Source organism: Spea bombifrons, chromosome 5, assembly GCF_027358695.1.
Source record: "Spea bombifrons isolate aSpeBom1 chromosome 5, aSpeBom1.2.pri, whole genome shotgun sequence".
Classification (NCBI taxonomy): Eukaryota; Metazoa; Chordata; class Amphibia; order Anura; family Pelobatidae; genus Spea; species Spea bombifrons.
Window position 1 is genome coordinate 82,158,230 of NC_071091.1, and position 18,312 is coordinate 82,176,541.

The following is an 18,312-nucleotide window of genomic DNA, read 5'->3' on the forward strand; positions in this document are numbered from 1 at the left end:
GTTGTGTTATGCTTAACACATATTTTGAAAGACATCCCAGAACCTTTCTCTTGACTGAATTCCAGATCAGTGGATAGCTGAGATGTAGCCCCGGGCTTGAGGTATATAGTCAGATCTCTAGGTTTGGCCCAGAGTCTCCGGGGAAAGCCCGTGGTAATAGTGGTTATAGATGTAACTTTCTACTATACAGTATTTGTATTACAAACCCACTCCATGCATATAACACAAGAGGCCTGTTCTCTGGCACAAGCATCTCCATTGTTATTCCTCACATTTTATTATGTTATATTGTCCCTTTTATGGGAAATAGCTGCCTTTGTAAGTATGAGGAGGTACAGGTTCAGGAATTTGTTCTTCTGGTTGTGTCTAATTGTCCACCAATCAAAATTCCCTTTATATCCGATATCCCCAAATGCTTTGTGCCGATTAAAAAGCAAGAAAATAATGTAAAGGAATTCATTTCTTCTAAAAATCATGCTTTAGAAGATCATTTTGGTGTTTTGTTTTACATGAGGTAATTGAGGTAGACTTAATAGTCTAGATTTAACAAATACATTGTTTTCTAGTCACATTTATTATGTTATATGCAATCCCTGCATAAATGTGCTTCCATTCAAAAGTTTGGGGTCAATTTGCTTGTTTTTGAAAGAAAAGCAAATTTTCATTAAAATAACATCAAATGGATCAGAAATACAATGTAGATGCTTTTAATGTTGTAAATGGACTATTGTAGCTGGAAATGGCTGATTTTCAATGGAATATCATTATAGGTGTACAATGGCCCTTTACCACTCCCATCACTCCTATGTTCAAATGGCAAAATGGTTCAAATGTTGCAATTATGTTAACAGAGCTAGAAATGTCCTTATTTTCCATGAATAAAGTGACCCCTAACATTTGAACCAGGGCTGGCCCAAGACTTAATGCCGCCTGGGGCGAAGTTTAAAATGGCGCCCCCCCCCCGCCGACGCCGGGGGGGCGGCATTTTAAACTTCGCCGACGCCATTATCTACCTTAACCCCCCCCGGTACTTACCTTTAAACAGTCCTGCGGCGAGTCTCCTTGCTCTGCCACGGTGCCGGCTTGTAATGCTGAGCGCCGTAAATTGACGTCACTTCCGGCCCTCAGCATTACAAGCCGGCACTGTGGCAGAGCACGGAGACTCGCCGCAGATCAGAGAGAGAGGGGCGCCGAGCGGGTAAGCGAAAACCACTCGGCACCCCTCTCTCTCCTCCGCTTAAAAAAAAAGCGCTTGGGGCGGCAAAGTGCCGCCCCTTCAAAAGTGCCGCCTGGGGCAATTGCCCCAGTCGGCTCCATTGTAGGGCCGGCCCTGATTTGAACGGTAGTGTATATTGTACTTTTTGGGGAGCAAATATTTCTCATAAAAAGAGTTTCCATATGTGTACCCAGTATCCTTGACAAGACTTGTGGAAGTCTATGGGTTGTTTATTGCCTAGGACAGAATACACCACTGTATATATTGGGATCTCACTGGAACATCAAGCCATTACAACAGTAGACATCTGTACTGTACCCAATGGTCAGTGTGGGCCTTGTAACCTCAGAAATATGCTTATCAGACAAAAAGTATTACATTTTTTCAGTGCTTTTAGCAACAGTATGTTGTTTTCTAATTTTGCCTAGTACAGCTGTTACCTCTGAAAAGTGCATGATATAGTATCCTGAAGGGACTGAGGTCAGAAGAATTTCTTTCTCATGAAAAGGTACTTATGAAGATTATAAACATGTCTGACAAAGTACAAGTTAAAAGCCCAGATGTATAGATTTGTCTCACTATAAACACTCGCCAAAGTGTCTTTTATAACATTCTTTTCACTAGAAGCAAGCAACCAGAAAATTGATTATAAATCAAAGCAGTGAGACCTTGGTTTAGGGAACCTGCATATTTAAGTCTATGGAATCTCAAAAATCCTGGGAGATCAGAAAGTATAAATGTTTGGTAAATTTTAAGATATGGAGAGTAATAAATAAAAGAATTAGAGAAAATTCCAGATCAATTAACTCTCACCCTCACCATACCTGTCCGAATCTGCTGCTAACTAATAATATAGTGTTTTTCAGGTAGGGGTACATTTGGGGAACGGTGAGCTTAAAATGGTGATATTTGAGATTAATTCACAAGAGCAAATTGAGCATGAACCATTCACAAGAAAAACCCTCAAAAGATAAGAGGAATGACGTCAAAGTAATGTCACGTTACTGACATATGCTTATCAGCTTGTACCCTTAGGAAACAAATACAAAAAACAAACTAAAACCAAATGACATTAAAAATATATTACTCAAAGGGATAAGCGATGTCATTTCAAAGATATAAAGATCTTTATGTAACAGTAACCTCCTGTGTAGAATTGTATCAGATGTCTTAAAATGAAATGAACCACCTCCACTGCAGCACCCTCATCTAGCCCACAGGTTTGTAATTACCTGGGTACCACTTTTGCTTTACGTATGGCATCATGCACCTTTTGGTTTTTGTAATTTATTTTTATGCAGATTATCTTGCTTTCATTCGTTTTTCATTTTCTTCTGACATTTGTTTTTAAATCTTTGTTTTCAAAATCTGATGACCAGGGCCAACATACCGCTATAAACATAGAAAGCTACCAAAAATCATCAGGGCTTGTATGAATGGTGAAAGATCATGTTATTGGGCAATTGTTAGTTTGTTTACCTGCTTGGGTTTTTAAAAGCTAGTGGAAGCATTCAATGTGAAATTGTGGCATAGGAATCTCCCCGAAACCCGAGATCAGAACTTGCTTTGTTACTCTATACATAGGCTTTAGTAGCTGTTGTGTTGCAAAGTATAAAGAAAGATGTTAACTGTTACAGCAAGAAGTAACAAAAATACAACTTAGCTCAAAGCAAAACTACTACTACTAATTAATGTAATCACAACAGGAAAAGTGTATTTCCTTCCAACTAGTATATCAAACTTGTTCATTGGTACCATATTATTTCTAAATACCATGTAAACCCAAAATGCCACATTCGGTATTTGTTTTCTGGGAGTTTGATGGGAATCATCACAAAACGTTTCTTAATATGCGTCATGCGTTCAGAATTATGCCACAACTAAGCAGTTGCCAATAAAAACTTCTTTATGTTGGCATAAAGTTTTTGTGCCTCCTAATAATAGCACTGTATTAGTAATGGCAGTTCAACAGCGACACCGAACAATGGATTTATTGCAGGTTATGTCAGAAAAGCCAGAACTAAGGAGCACTCATATAACGCTTTGTCTGTACCTACACATTGGTAGATACTCAAGGCTCAAAACAAATATGCCACAACACAGTGTACATGCAATAACTAAACATAAAGGCTTTGATTACTCAGTATAGTTAACCTAAGTAAGAAATCGAAGGTTTCCAAAAAGAAGAGAAAACAAGGTTGATAGGCTTCTGTGAGTATATATTTTGCTTATCAGTCATACCTAACCTAGCCAGACCACAATAAAGCAAGATTACATGTTTTCTTATATAATTCTCCCTGCAATCTCATGATCTAACACAATACCATGCATCTAAAAGTGTGTCAAGATGAACAGCAAGCCCCTGTGACTGTCACATGGCAGAAAACTAAGTTTCAGCATGGTCACAATGCACACCTAAATGCTACATTGTTTTGCTGTTTGAGAGCTGAGGTTAAGGCATCCCCTAAATTAACCCCGGTGCTCGTAAAGAATTAGGTATGCAGGTTATCATTATTAATATGTATTTATGTTTAGAGTAATTATAGCTTAATGTATAGGATCAGTATGGTGCTGAACATGTGTACTGATGTTGAATTGTTAAAATATGTACCACTTCATATTAACCAGAGGAACAAGCCTTCTTTAGTAAATATCAAGAAGACACAAACAGATTCTTAAAGGCTCATTGCCATTAAAACAGCGTTTGCCTCAGTAAATTTCCCATTGTATTTTGCCCATTAGAATGGAAGCGCTGTGTGCGAAGCAGCAGAGTGGAGCTGATTGTTATTTAGCATACTGTTCAGCTAATAAACCTGTAGAGGGAAGACGAACATGCCTCCTTAGATTATTTATATGTGAACAACAGGATCACCAAGCTCCTCAACACAAAGCAGAAACTGAACCACCAGGACAACATGTTGGGCCTAATTACAATTCTCAAACAGAATCCCATGTCTTCCAACCTCGTAGTATTTCTTCCAGTTTAAGCCTGTGTCAAGTGAAAGCAAAGCTCTTAAAAGGAAATCATTCACCCAAATTCATCTTTTAATTACTTCATATCAAAATCAACTAATTAATAATTAGGTCAAAACTGCCAACTACAGATATTGATTCAAAACTAAATGGGGCTATCTTGAGGCTAGGTTTTATGTACACACATCTATAATTCTACAAAAAAAGTATGCAGAATCAAATAAAAATATAAAAATTGCATTGCATTGAGTTGGCTAATAGTTTGGTATTCTTCCTGACTCCATACTCATGGACTTTAGGCACACGGCTGTCTGTTGGAGCAGCTTACTATTAACTATATCACAAAGCTGTATAACAAATTCACAACTAGGACACAGTCTAAGAACAATTTTTAACCTACCAGGTATATGTATTTAGAATAACATAAAACACAACTAATAATCTATCAATACATTTTGAATTCTTTGCATAATATTTATGAAGATAATTTTTAAACAGCAAAAAAATTGTGAGCATGGTACAGATCTGCATTGCGCTGTCACTGCCTCTAAAGCAAATCACATACAAGTGCTTCTAATGGGCTGCTGATCGGAGCTGTTCAAATCCAATGAATCTCAGAGGAGTTTCAGTTCCAAACAAGAATTCCCAAAGGAATGTAAAGCACTATATGGAAATGGTAGAACCACTTGATGTATAAAGTTATTGTCATCGTTGTCAAAGTCTACCAATGTAGGAAATGAACCACAAAACAGCCACGCTTCTATCAAATCCTTCCAATGTAACAGGAAGAGAATTGCCACGATTGGAAAATGGTCTCAATGGCAAAAAGGTCTAAACTGGTATTCATTGTAAATGAATTAAATACATGTATTAATTAAATACATACCTTCTAATGTTTGGATTACAAGGTTCCCGGTTAGGTGAAGTATAACTTTTTATCTATCATCATGTCTAAAAAAAACGATATCTTTCATATTATATTTTTCAGTGGTACATTCCCTTAATAACCTCTGTACTGTTACTAAATCTAAAACACAGAAATGATCTGAAATCAGATTAATTAGCAAAGAGAACTATGTCAAACAAAACGTGTCTGTCACTTGTCTTGGGCACCGCCTACAAAAATGTCATGTGGAAACCATGTTTATATGCTGATTAGCACGGTCAAAATCATATTTATTTTAATAGAGCGTGACATATAAGCCAGGTCCTAAGAGTATTAACACCTATCGAAGGTGTTGTTGTGGGTGGATAATAGCAAAAGCAGTTCGAGGGTCCAAGGGCTCTAAGCAGATAATTAAAAGAGTAACTATGAGTAAATTAAAGACCAGGGGCAGCCCTAAGTAGCTATTGGGTAGTGCCATGGGGACTGGAAACCTCTACTGCAGCAGCTCCAGAAAACAAAGGGAGGAGAATGCAAAAAGGAAGAAAAGTATGGGGTGCATAATGTCTATATGGGGTGTATAAAAATTATCTTGCGTTTGCTTAAAGAATGCTAAGAATTTGTTAAAGCTAGTATGGACTTGTATACATCTAGACAAAACGCTGCCTTCAATGCTAAAATAGAACAGGAAGGAAGGATAGTTAGTTAATAATGACTATTAGAAATATAAAATGAACGTGTGAAAAAAAAAAACAGTGGTACAGGCATACGAAGAATAACATAATACAAAGTTTCAGAAACTTGCAATTGATGGAAAACAGATCAAACCATCTCAAAATAGATCCATTCTGAAATTAGATGTCTGTGATTAAGACCTGTTTGTTTTGAACATATTAAAATCTGCTGCTGCGGTTTTCCGTAAATCCATTTCAACGCGTAATTAGTATTAAAACAGTAAAATATAATCCCTGTACATCATTTTAATATAGACTCTTCATAATGTTACCAAGGTCTAAATAGGGCGATGATTGGTTCCTTAAAAATCTACTCACATAAATATAATGATTTCATTTATTATCACTCTCCTTTTTAAACAGAAACATAAATAAACATGAGGTTTTTTTCTTCTTTTGCTTCCTGTCCATATGGCAGCTTAGTTTACATGATGGGAAAGCATCCAATGAGACATTGCACACAAATGTGACATTAATTATGGAGGTCAGCAAAAAGAGAACAGAGATAAATAACAAGGTATGGTATGTAGGCAATTGATATTGTGTTTAAAGTAATGATGCCTGCTAATTTCAAGTGGTAGCTAGCAGTAAAGAGTGAAAAGACCACAGGTCTATTAAAGCTACAGTCCCAATCGGTATCTTATATTGGCATTTACATAAGCTGAAAGTACATGGTTGTATAATTGTAAGTTACATCATAGATACTGTACGACTGAATGATCAGTTAATAAAAAGATTATTAAGAAAACATTTAAAAACCTAGAATATTTAAGACACCAAGAAATGCTTAGTAAAATAAGAGCTACACAAAGATACAAAATACTAAAAATATTTAAAGTCCTGTTGTATCTATAAAATATGTTAAGTTAGCACAAGAAAGGTCATCTTTGCAGTTATTACTTCAGAGGTAGTGATTGGTGCTTCCATTAAAACAGAGAATTAGGAATACAATAATAATATCTACAAAGATGGATTACAGGGGTAAAAAAAAAGCTTGTCCAAAAGTAACAGCCAATTACATCCTCTAAAATTACCAATTACAAAGTAAAAATTTGGAACTAAGTCATAACCACTTTAGTGGTCAACTGTGAGTCCAATTATTTTAGTATGCCACTGAGAAAAAAAGAAGAAGAACCTCATGAGACTAAATATAAATGACAAAAAAATGAAAAAGCCTCATTTGTACTCAAGTAACATGAAGCAGTAATGATGTCCCAATTATAAAGGCAAATTGCAAGCATATAGATCTTAGCCCTGGCAAAATAACTGGGACAGCCTTCAAAGCTCATCTACCTCTATATACAGTATCTCACAAAAGTGAGTACACCCCTCACATTTTTGTAAATATTTTGTTATATCTTTTCATGTGATAACACTGAAGAAATGACACAATGTAAAGTAGTGAGTGTACAGCCTGTATAACAGTGTAAATTTGCTGTCCCCTCAAATATAACTCAACACACAGTCATAAATATCTAAAACCTTGGCAACAAAAGTGAGTACACCCCTAAGTAGAAATGTCCAAATTGGGCCCAAAGTGTCAATTTGTGTGGCCACCATTATTTTTCAGGACTGCCTTAACCCTCTAGGGCATGTAGTTCACCAGAGCTTCACAGGTTGCCACTGGGGTCCTCTTCCACTCCTCCATGATGACATCACAGAGCTGGTGAATGTTAGAGACCTTGTGCTCCCCCACCTTCTGTTTCAGGATCCCCCTTAGATGCTCAATAGGGCTTAGGTCTGGAGACATGCTTGGCCAGTCCATCACCTTTACCCTCAGCTTCTTTAGCAAGGCAGTGGTCATCTTGGAGGTGTGTTTGGGGTCGCTATCATGTTGGAATACTGCCCTGCTGCCCAGTCTTCAAAGGGAAGGGATCATGCTCTGCTTCAGTATGTCACAGGACATGCTGGCATGCATGTTCCCTCAATGAACTGCAGCTCCCCAGTGCTGGCAGCACTCATGCAGGCCCAGACCATGACACTCCCACCACCATGCTTGACTGTAGGCAAGACACACTTGTCTTTGTACTCCTCACCTGGCTGCCACCACACACGCTTGACACCATCTGAACCAAATAAGTTTATCTTGGTCTCATCGGACCACAGGACATGGTTCCAGTAATCCATGTCCTTAGTCTGCTTGTCTTCAGCAAACTGTTTGCAGGCTTTCTTGTGTAGATAGTGAGAAGGGGGTGGGTAGTAAAAATATTGAGAGAAAAAAGTGAGAATGAGTGAGAGAATTAATAATTAATGTGTGGATGAATTGTGTGAATGACAGAGAATGAATAAATTAATAAGTGGATGAATTGTGTGAATAAGTGAGAGTATGAATTAATGTGTGGATGCATTGTGTAAATAACTGAGAGAATGAATGAATTCATGTGTGAATAAATTGTGTATGAATGAAAGAATGAATTAATGTGTGGATGAATAGCTTGAATGATTTTTGAAAATATATTCATGAATATGTGACTCCATTTATTTTTGTTATACACGAATATCATTACAGTGCAAATGCTAATGTTATTTAATAAAATCCTTTTCACAAATAGACCTTTTATATGTTTTTCTGCTTGGGCAAATAGATGGGCCAAATAGTTATTATCTAGTGACACATTCTATGTTTCTACCCTTAAAAAACAAACATAATTTATATGGGCAAATTAATGGACACTGTGTATAGTTATTTTGTACAGAAAAAATCTTCCTTTCCATGTTTAATATGGAGTGTTGGCACTTTGAGGTCTGCAACTTGGTTTAATGCAGAAAATGTGGCACTCTGGCCCAAAAATGTTTATCATCCCTGGTCTAAGATAACATTGTGTTCAAAAGAACCTAAATGGAATCTAACCCTTCCACAACTTTCTCTCTCTCTTTCCAATGCCAGCTAGTTTATAGGCAGCCAACTGCATGTGACAGACCACGAATAGACCAATTTATGTCTTTTCATAAATAGGAGCCTTAGATTCCAGGATATAAGTCTGTCCAACATTTTGGTAAGAGCGCCTTATTGAGGGTTAACAAATGAGGCATATATATCCTTGTCACAGATATTCACTTGGTTTTGGGAGTTTAGCCACTTTAGGGTACACCTTGACTAGTTAGTCTGCCTGTCTCAAGCATAATTACAATGTCCTAACTTTTCTCAAAACTACTTGTTCAATATGAGGATCTCCAAAGTGAGATTTTGCCAAAATAATAATAAAAAAAAACAAAACATAATTACATTTTTTTTTTTTAAAAAAAAAGCTTTGGATCTTTAAGATGATTCTGGTGAAACGCACTTAGTTTGACTCATGAGACAAACCGCTCTCCTGTTTGACATGACAGCAAGGGATTCCAAGTTTTTGGTATATAATCTATTAACAAGGGGATCAAATTCAGAGTATGCAAAGCAGAACAACCACCTTTACTCTGCAAAAGCATAAAGTCTTCCTCTGAAGAAGACCTCTGAAGAAGCCCCAACCATATTTGACCAAACAGAGTATATCCTGTTCCCAAAGTTTTTTTTTAGCCACATCTACATGTGTGTGTATATATATTTATATACTGTTTTTAATACTCCTTTAAAAATCCTTTGATTAAACTTGTTAAACTACCATTTAGTAGATTTCTAATACAATTACATTTCTTTATCCCAATATTTATTTAAAAACATTGCTTCTTACAAAAAAAAAACAATGTAAGCTTACATCGCAACTCTGAAAGTAGACGTTCAGACATTCAAGCATGACAGTCTCTCTTTAAGTTATTTTTAAGCTCTGTCTTTTTGTTCTACAATAACTAAAGGAAAGTCACACTAGCTGCAGCCATTTGCATCTAAAGAAGAGATGTTTTGCTTTAGTGATATAGTTAATGAGTCTAAAAATATTCAGTATAATAATTCTGTCAAAGCCCCCACAGTCTCCTCAATGAGCAGAAGCCTGCAGGATTCCAATGGGGAGCCCAGTAATGAGCTCTCAGCATTTGCTCCCACACCGTCCAGGCAAAATATACTTGGGCCTTTACCGTTCCACATCATTAGCAACATGAAACAAAGACACATGCTTGACTTTAATAAGCGACTAAAGTTGCTGGCTTATTAGGCTGTTACCGCACATAAGCTCTATTTCAGTATGACAAAGAAAAAAGCTCCTTGTAAATAAAAAAAAAATTCAAGGGAGGGCTTCTCAAAACAATTGGTGGGAAGGGGTGGTGCGGGTAATGATTGGTGGGGTGGCTGTAAGGTTCACTCTGTTGTGGAGAAGACTTGTGATGGCCTGCAGTGATCGGCATATTCACATATGTGACTGAATATTATTTGATCATCTTGCAAGAAGAAAATGAACAGGCTTACATCCCACTGGGAAAGGTTCAGACATGATTAACTGGGGCATGACCAAATAGGTCAATGATATTACAAACCATTTCCAGCACAATAATTAAGTGGGGAAATTTGTGTGATTTGTTTTCCCTTGTTTTTTCATGTAGCAATAATGCATTAGCATGGATTCATTTAGTCCCTTTCATCACAATTCATAACATCGCGAACAATAATTTTAATTTAAACTGCAGCCTCCTGTGCAGCTCAGTTTATCTGATTTGGGAAGCAAACCACAAAATGAGTCAAGGAAATAACAGTTAAGGGAAAGAAGGGCAAGTTACAGAAAGGGAATCCCAATTTGTATACCTGAAAACAAAAATCAGATGAAACGCAGTATGCAGCCGTTAAGATAATAATTTATTAACCAATTTCAGTAACATTGCAAGTTTATTAACCCTGCCAAGTTAATGTGATTATAAAGAACAGTGAAATGCCCCCCACTGTGAAACCCCTGGGTGCCTGAAATAATAAAAGAAACAAAAAAAAAAACAACATTGAGTGAATTATACTCTATCATTATTCTACATCACTTAATTTACTTCAAATTACTGTACAATGGAATGCATTGCACAGTTTTTAGGATACATAACGGATACATGTTCTAAACAAGATGAGATTACTTCATGTTTAAGTTACACTTTCTTACTAAATACACTTAATAAATATGAAAACAATACTGGAGAGAAACTAACTAACCTAAGATCTGGTGGGCTAGTCCCAGCTTGGTTCTTTTGTTAACTATTTAAAAATAATATATATTTATGATTTTTTAGAATTACTATTTGTGCAACTTTAAGTATATGTTTACATTTTGTTTTAATTCAGTCACTTTGATGGCTTCTTGAGCATGAACTGCCATTTTAAAGTCATGCCACAGCATCTCAAGTTAGGACATTGACTAGGCCACTCCAAAACCTTTATTTTGTTAGTTTTGAGGTGGAGGTGCTTGTGTGCTTCGGATCATTGCCCTGCTGAATAACCCAACTGCGCTTTAGCTTTAGTCACAAACTGATGGCCGAACACTCTCCATCAGGATTTTCTGGTAGAGAGCAAAATTCATGGTTCCATCAATTATGGCAAGTTGCCCAGGTCATAGAAACATAGAAAGTGACGACAGATAAGAACCAAGCGCCCATCTAGTCTGCTCAAAGACCTGAACAAGCAAAGCAAGCCCAGAGCATCACACTACCATAAACTGTTTTGTCTTTCAAGAAGTTTCGACTTTTGACTCATCAGTTCACAGAATATTTTCCCATGAGTCTTGGGGGTCATCAAGATGTTTTTTTGCCAAATGTGAGATGAGCCTTTGTGTTTTTGATCAGCAGTGGGGTTTTTTTGCCCTGTAACTTTCTCATGGATGTCATTTTTGTCAGTCTCTTTCTTACTGTGGAATTGCAAATACTGACCTTAACTGAAGTGAGTGAGGCCATCAATTATTTACATGTTAGTCTGTGTTTTTTTGTGACCTCCTGGAGAGGGTTCACCATTGTTCCAAGTTTTCTCCATGTGTATAGAATGGCTCTCACCGCGGTTTGCTGGAGTCCCAGAGCCTTAGAAATTAAGTTATCTTTGTCTAATCTAACATAAATTGAATGATTTGAAACTTTTAAGTGTTATAAATACTTTTTCACAGCACTGTAGATGAGTATTCTTACTCCCTACTCACTTTACTAAGCATTATTCAGGGCTGACATAACCCTTCTTACAAGTGGAACCTGAAAGCACAATTCAGAAAATTTACCTGTAATCTCCTACACTATTTAATATGCGTTTAACTCATCTACTTGGGCTCAGGTGTTCAGCAGATGGGAACATATAATTTTTGTTTCCTGGTTCTATTGCTTACCAAGGAGCTGAATCACTGGGACTGCTTTGCATTCTAACCCAAAAGAGAATCAAGTAATTTCAAGCCTTCTCTTGTTAATTGCTTGAGAGTCTCTTTTGGGTTAAAATACAAAGTAGCCCTTTTGATTCAGCTGCTTGTAAGCAATATAGACAAATTAGATGACGCAAATTAGATGACGCTGCAAACTTGGGGTACTTTAAACATGTATAGTGATTAAATTGACACTGTTCACCGTGAGTTCATAACTGTAATGTTTACTTATTACTGGCTATAAATGAAGGTTATTGAGAAATCAATAGTGGGAAGATTTTTATCTAGATGAATAGATGGCATCTTAAGGCATCATTAAGGAGATATCCTCTTGGGCAGACCTGGACTGGGACAAAAATAGGCCCGGGCATTTAAGCCTGAGCAGCCCATTTTTATTTATATATTGTTAAAGCCCACCCTTCATGTACCATCTTTGCATTTACTCACTCATTCACACAAATCATTAACTCATTCATTAATGCAGTCTCACAAATCATTCAAGCAATTCATCCACACATGAATTCATTAATTGTCATACGCATTCACACAATTCATCCACACATTTATTCATTCATTCTCACACTACCCCTCCCCCATCTTATCTGCCCCTTCTCACTATGTTCCCCCTTCCCCACTTCTCAATATGTACCCCCTCTCCCTATCTATCCCCTCTCCCCATTTCTCACTATCTAGCCCCCCTCTGCCCCTTCTCGCTGCACCCCCCTCCCTCACCCTACTTACCTTGTTGCCGGAGCAAGCAGCAACTGCGACCGGGGACGCGGCAGGGCTGGATTGACTTAGGGGCTGATGGAGCTAAAATAGGCCCAGTCAGGACCGGACTGACTGGGCATATGCGGCCTCTAGTGTCTATTTTTATGCATTTTACATAAGCTCCTTACATCTGATCTGACGTAAGCCAAACCTTTAAAAACTTTTAGATGTAGTTCTTTAGAGCCAGATTCTTTGGTTTTTGTTGCCTATACTGCAGAGTCTCCTCCTTGTTGTCCACCTAGTAACTGTATCCTAACGACCTTTTTCACAAAGATTTAATATAATTGTGACCTTTTATTTATATAGAAAGGTGAGAGGTAGTGTGGTGGTTGTATCAGCGACAGGGAAGTTCTAGCAGCTAAGATGGTGCGGCTTCTCTGAAGAAGTGAGTTTTGAGATATTTCTTGAATGTTGGGAGGGAGGGTGAATGCTGAAGGTTCGATGGAAGTAGATTCCAGAGAGATGGGGCAGCCCGAGTGAAATCTTGTAGACGGAAAAAGGAAGAGGTGATAAGTGAGGGGGAGAGCCTTAGCCCATGGGAAGAACATAAAAATAAAGTAGGTGAGTATTTTTTTTTATGAGGGCAGAAATGTATAGAGGAGCAGTGTTATGGAGGGCATTATATGTAAGTACAAGGATTTTAAATGTAAGTTTTAAGGTATTAGGGAGCCAGAGGAGGATTTCACAGAGTGGGGAAGCAGAAGAAGAAGAGCGACGTGCCAGGAATGGTAAGTCTAGCAGCAGCAGCAGCATTTAGGACAGAATGCTGAGAGTTGTTGAGTCAGACAGTGGAATGCCAACCAGAAGAGTATTGCAATAGTCAAGACGGGAAATTATACGTTTGTCACATTGCCTGCCTTGTACTGTAAATTGTTTGAATTCCTCTGCATGTTTTCCTTTTTTTAGTGACATAACTATACCTCTTGGAGTACTTCAGCAAAAGAGCAGAGCCAGGGAAAGAGGCAAGAGAAGATGCATATAGGAAAGGAGACAGGAACATGGAAGTGGTCAGAGAAGGTAGGGAGACATTGAGAGTGTGAGAGAGAGTGAATGAGAGTAAGATAGTATTAGAGAGATTGCGTGAAGGTGTGAGAAAAACGAAAGTATAAATAGTGTTTTTTATTTATTTTTCAATATGGTCATCTTATGTTCAGGCCTTTTCTTTTGGATCATTAAGTTTGGGGGGTCATCTTATAATCATGTTTTGTACCTAGTCCTGGGGTTCCATTCACCCCCACTAATACTATCATTATAATGTGAGAAGGGAGGCTGCATTCAACAGTATGCAGGAACGGCAGAGACACTTTTTATCAAATTAGTATGCAACATAAGGCAGCTGTATATTTAAATGGCTTTTCTAGCAATTTGGTTGTTTTCCTTATAATAACAGGAAAGAACATTTTGATTTTGAAGGTGACAGAGGCAATATTACCAGAATTAAACAATCTGAATTAGCTTTTTCATGAAATGTAATATGTTTTATGCTTTTAGATTGGATGCTCCAGTGCTTTCAGATGAGCCTTTCACTGTCACAGTCAATGGCCAGGAACAGAATAAGCTCTGGAGGTAGGATTATCCTCAAATTTAATTTTTTTTATAGAAAAAGAAGCTAATAGCAAATGTTTCCAGATAACTGTAGGTTCATCTATGATATAACTAGAAGAAAGAAATACTATTAGATGAAAAGAATAAAATTAGTAAACAAAAGGGTATTTTGAAGACTGCTGTTTAGTTCAGATAAAAACAAATTTTATCATCAAAAACAACAAAATAGGGAATGGCCATGCAAAGATTTTTAAGTGGTCCCAAAATAATGTTTTTTTTAAAAAAATCATAAACAGCATGATACGTTCACATGGACTATGTTTCACAAACAGGTTTAGAACAACGCCTACAGGTCTGTGGATTTCATAAAATATTTTTATCAGTGATATTTGCTTGTTATTATAGTAATTTGGGAATATCCCATTTGCAATAGGTATTTATTTACTGCTGCCGACATCCCTGAACACCCTGAACACACACAGCAGGTGCTCGCTATGATCTCTCCTCCTGTGCTGGCCATCTTCTGTCGCCAGGAGGTGGGCAAGAGACGTGCACGCTCACCACACCCCCTTCTTATCCCCTGCCTCCATGGCGACAGAGGGACGCCTACTCCGTGACATCATGGGTCGGGGGCAGGGCAGTGGAGCGCGGCAAGTTTAAAACCAAGCACTGACATCCATTCAGTGCTTGGTTGTTCTGTAGGCAACCTGCAACCAGCAGCACCCTGCAACCAGCAGCACCCTGCAACCATAACTCCACGGAGTTCATTGACTTCTTGCTATACTTGTAGACTGTGCTATTAACTGTATCACAGCAACATACATAGCGTTTGTGTATTCTGCATTGCTGTTGCCTTATCCCGTTCCTCATTTGGTTAATAAACCTGTTTCTACACGAGTCCCTGCATACTGGGTTCCTTTCCTTACATTACAGTAATGCTATTAAAAGCTAAAATATTGTGATGATTACAGCATATTGTGATTGAGAACAGCACAGCTATGAGTATGCAACAATGCTTATGTGCCAGCCTCACACCATTGCACACAACACTATTTGGCAGCCCCTCAACCTCCTGTATAAAATATTAACAGTCAAATCATATCCTCCCTGCACACAACACTATCCGGCAGTCATTTTTCAGCTTGTGAATAATCAGTCAAGCTGGGTGGGGTATACAGTAAAGGTCCATATATATATATATACACACACACATGCTCACTGGCCACTTTTTTTTACACAAATAGCCAATCAAATGGCAGCAATTCAGTGCATTTAGGCATGTAGACGTGGTCAAGAGAACTTGCTGAAGTTAGAACCGAGCATAAGAGAGGGGAAGAAAGAGAATTTAAGTGACTACTACTAGTAGTAGTTGTTGGTGCCAGACGGCCTGGTCTGAGTATTTCAGAAACTGCTGATCAACTAGGATCTTTACACGCAACCATCTCAAGGGTTTACAGAGAAAGGATTGAAAAGGAGAAAATAACCAGTGAGTGGCAGCTCTGTCGATGAAAATGCCTTGTTAATGTCAGAGGTCAGAGAAGAATGGGCAGGCGACTGAATGATTTGAGATGACAGAAAGGCAGCAGTAACTCAAATAACCACTTTTTACACCCAAGGTATGCAGAATATCATCTCTGAACGCACAACATGTCGAACCTTGAAGCAGATGGGCTAACGCAGCAGAAGACCACACCAGGTGCCACTCCATTCATCTAAGAACAGGAAACTGAGGCTACAATTCGCACAGGCTCACGAAAATGGAAGACTGATCTGGTCTGATGAGCCTCGATTCCAGCTGCGAAATTCAGATGGCAGGGTCAGACTTTGACGTAAACAACATGAAAGCATGGATCCATCCTGCCTTGTATCAACGGTTCAGGCTGGTGGTGGGGGTGTAATGGTGTGGGGGACATATTCTTGGCACACTTTGGGCCCCTTAGTACCAATTGAGCATCGTTTAAACGTGACAGCCTACCTGTGTACTGTTGCTGACCATGTCCATCCCTTTATGACAACAGTGTACCCATCTTCTGATGGCTACTTCCAGCAGGATAATGCACCATGTCATAAAGCCCACATCATCTCAAACTGGTTTCTTGAACATGACAATGAGTTCACTGTACTCCAATGTCCTCCACACCAGATCTCAATCCAGTAGAGCACCTTTAGGATATGGTGGAACGGGAGATACACACCATGGATGTACAGCCGACAAACCTTCAGCAACTGCGTGATGTCATCATGTCCATATGGACCAAAATCTCTGAGCACCTTGTAGAAAGTATGCCACGAAGAATGAAGGCAGTCCTGAAAGGAAAAAGGGGTCCAACCCAGCAATAGCAAGGCTTCAGGGGAGGTCTGTACAACTATCATTACTATACAAGGGCAGGAACCACCCATGCTGTTGGGAAAATGCCACATTTCCATTTATGATAAATAAATAGGAAAATTTTCTCAATCAGCCTTCAAGTTTCCCACACACCATGGGGTTTGCTAATTATGCATATTTCTCAACCTCAGCCACAAATGATAGAAAATGATTCAGACATATATAACATGTCATTGCAGCTGCAATCTGAAGAATTCTGGAGATTTTTTTACATCCCCTTCATCTTATTATGTGCCTGACATATTATTTCAGTTTAACATATGTGGGGTCAATTTATGCTGAATAGTTATTAGAAGCCATGATAACAAAAGTCATTACGCTGCAGTTCCGTTTTGACAGTAAAAATTTCTGCAACATTATCACAAATCCTCCTGCATTAGTGCAATGATCCTTACTATAGTTCCATATTAGAATGAAAAGACTTCTCTAGCATACTTGATACAAGTAACGGTTTTCTTTTTTTTTTGTCATTTTACTGTTCATTTCTATATATTTTTTTTTGTCTTTTTTGCATAATATACAATTTACCATTTCAAGTTAAAATATGTTTTAAAAGCGGCTTCTAATGTTTATTTTCTACTCATATACATGAAGATTATAAAAAAAAATCACTTAGCAGCCACCTAATAAATTATCTGAAATACCTAAAAATAAACTGCAAGGTCTATATTCTTTTGCATTGAAATATATTTCTAAATGTTTCCATTTGCTTTTTTTGCTACAGGTATTATAAATGTAATGAAACATCAGAATCCCAACAGAATTAATTTTAAAGGTATGATGGGAGTGTTTTTTTCCGATATAAGATATCAATATACATAAATTGGATCTGAAGGAGCGGTAAAATGGTACCTTACAGACAGCATAATCCAATGGTCTCACACAAGCAGCTGCCACAACACCTGTCATGGCTGGATCCATGGTTCAGCAGCTACAGGTGCCAGCTTAGCCTGGGATTAAAACTGCTCACTACATATCCACAATATCCATCTTAGTCTTTTTGGAAGAGAAGAGGTTATACGCTTATGTCCTACATGGACATGTAGATCCCTAAACCCATAGTAACTGTGCTATCAGCGGGCTGCATAAATTAAGTACTATGCATTTCAGAACTGAGGTTCCCACAGCTATGGCACAAACCCCCCCAGAGATACATCCAGTTTCCCTCCAACAATCAAAAGTGTTCTATGGTCAATTGACCTTCTTTAGGAGCTCTGTATTCCCCGTCATGAGGCTACTGATCGTGCTAGTAGAAGGACCTTATATTTGTGGAATTGTTCATATGTTAAACATTGATATTTACCTTGTAACTCCCCTTTCATTTTTTTCCAAAGGATGCAGGATATACATGCAGGTAATAGCTCCTAACATCACTCATCAATCTACACTTCTGTTGTTAGCACAGGTACAATGAGGCTCACTAGTTGATAAAGTCAATCATAGTCATAGATCATAGTCAATCATTAGCTTTCTCAAAACCAGATTTAGATACAACCATGTGACGACCCCACAGTACAAACCCCAAAACAGGTGTCAGATCATCATAGCATATTCCATCCTCC

The 18,312-nt window shown here is 38.1% G+C and overlaps 1 protein-coding gene across 1 annotated transcript in view; it reads right to left on the minus strand.

The window, feature by feature from the left end:
* CCDC178 (coiled-coil domain containing 178) overlaps window positions 1-18,312 on the minus strand; it is a 105,451-nt gene that overhangs the window by 16,235 nt on the left and 70,904 nt on the right. The window lies entirely within an intron of this gene.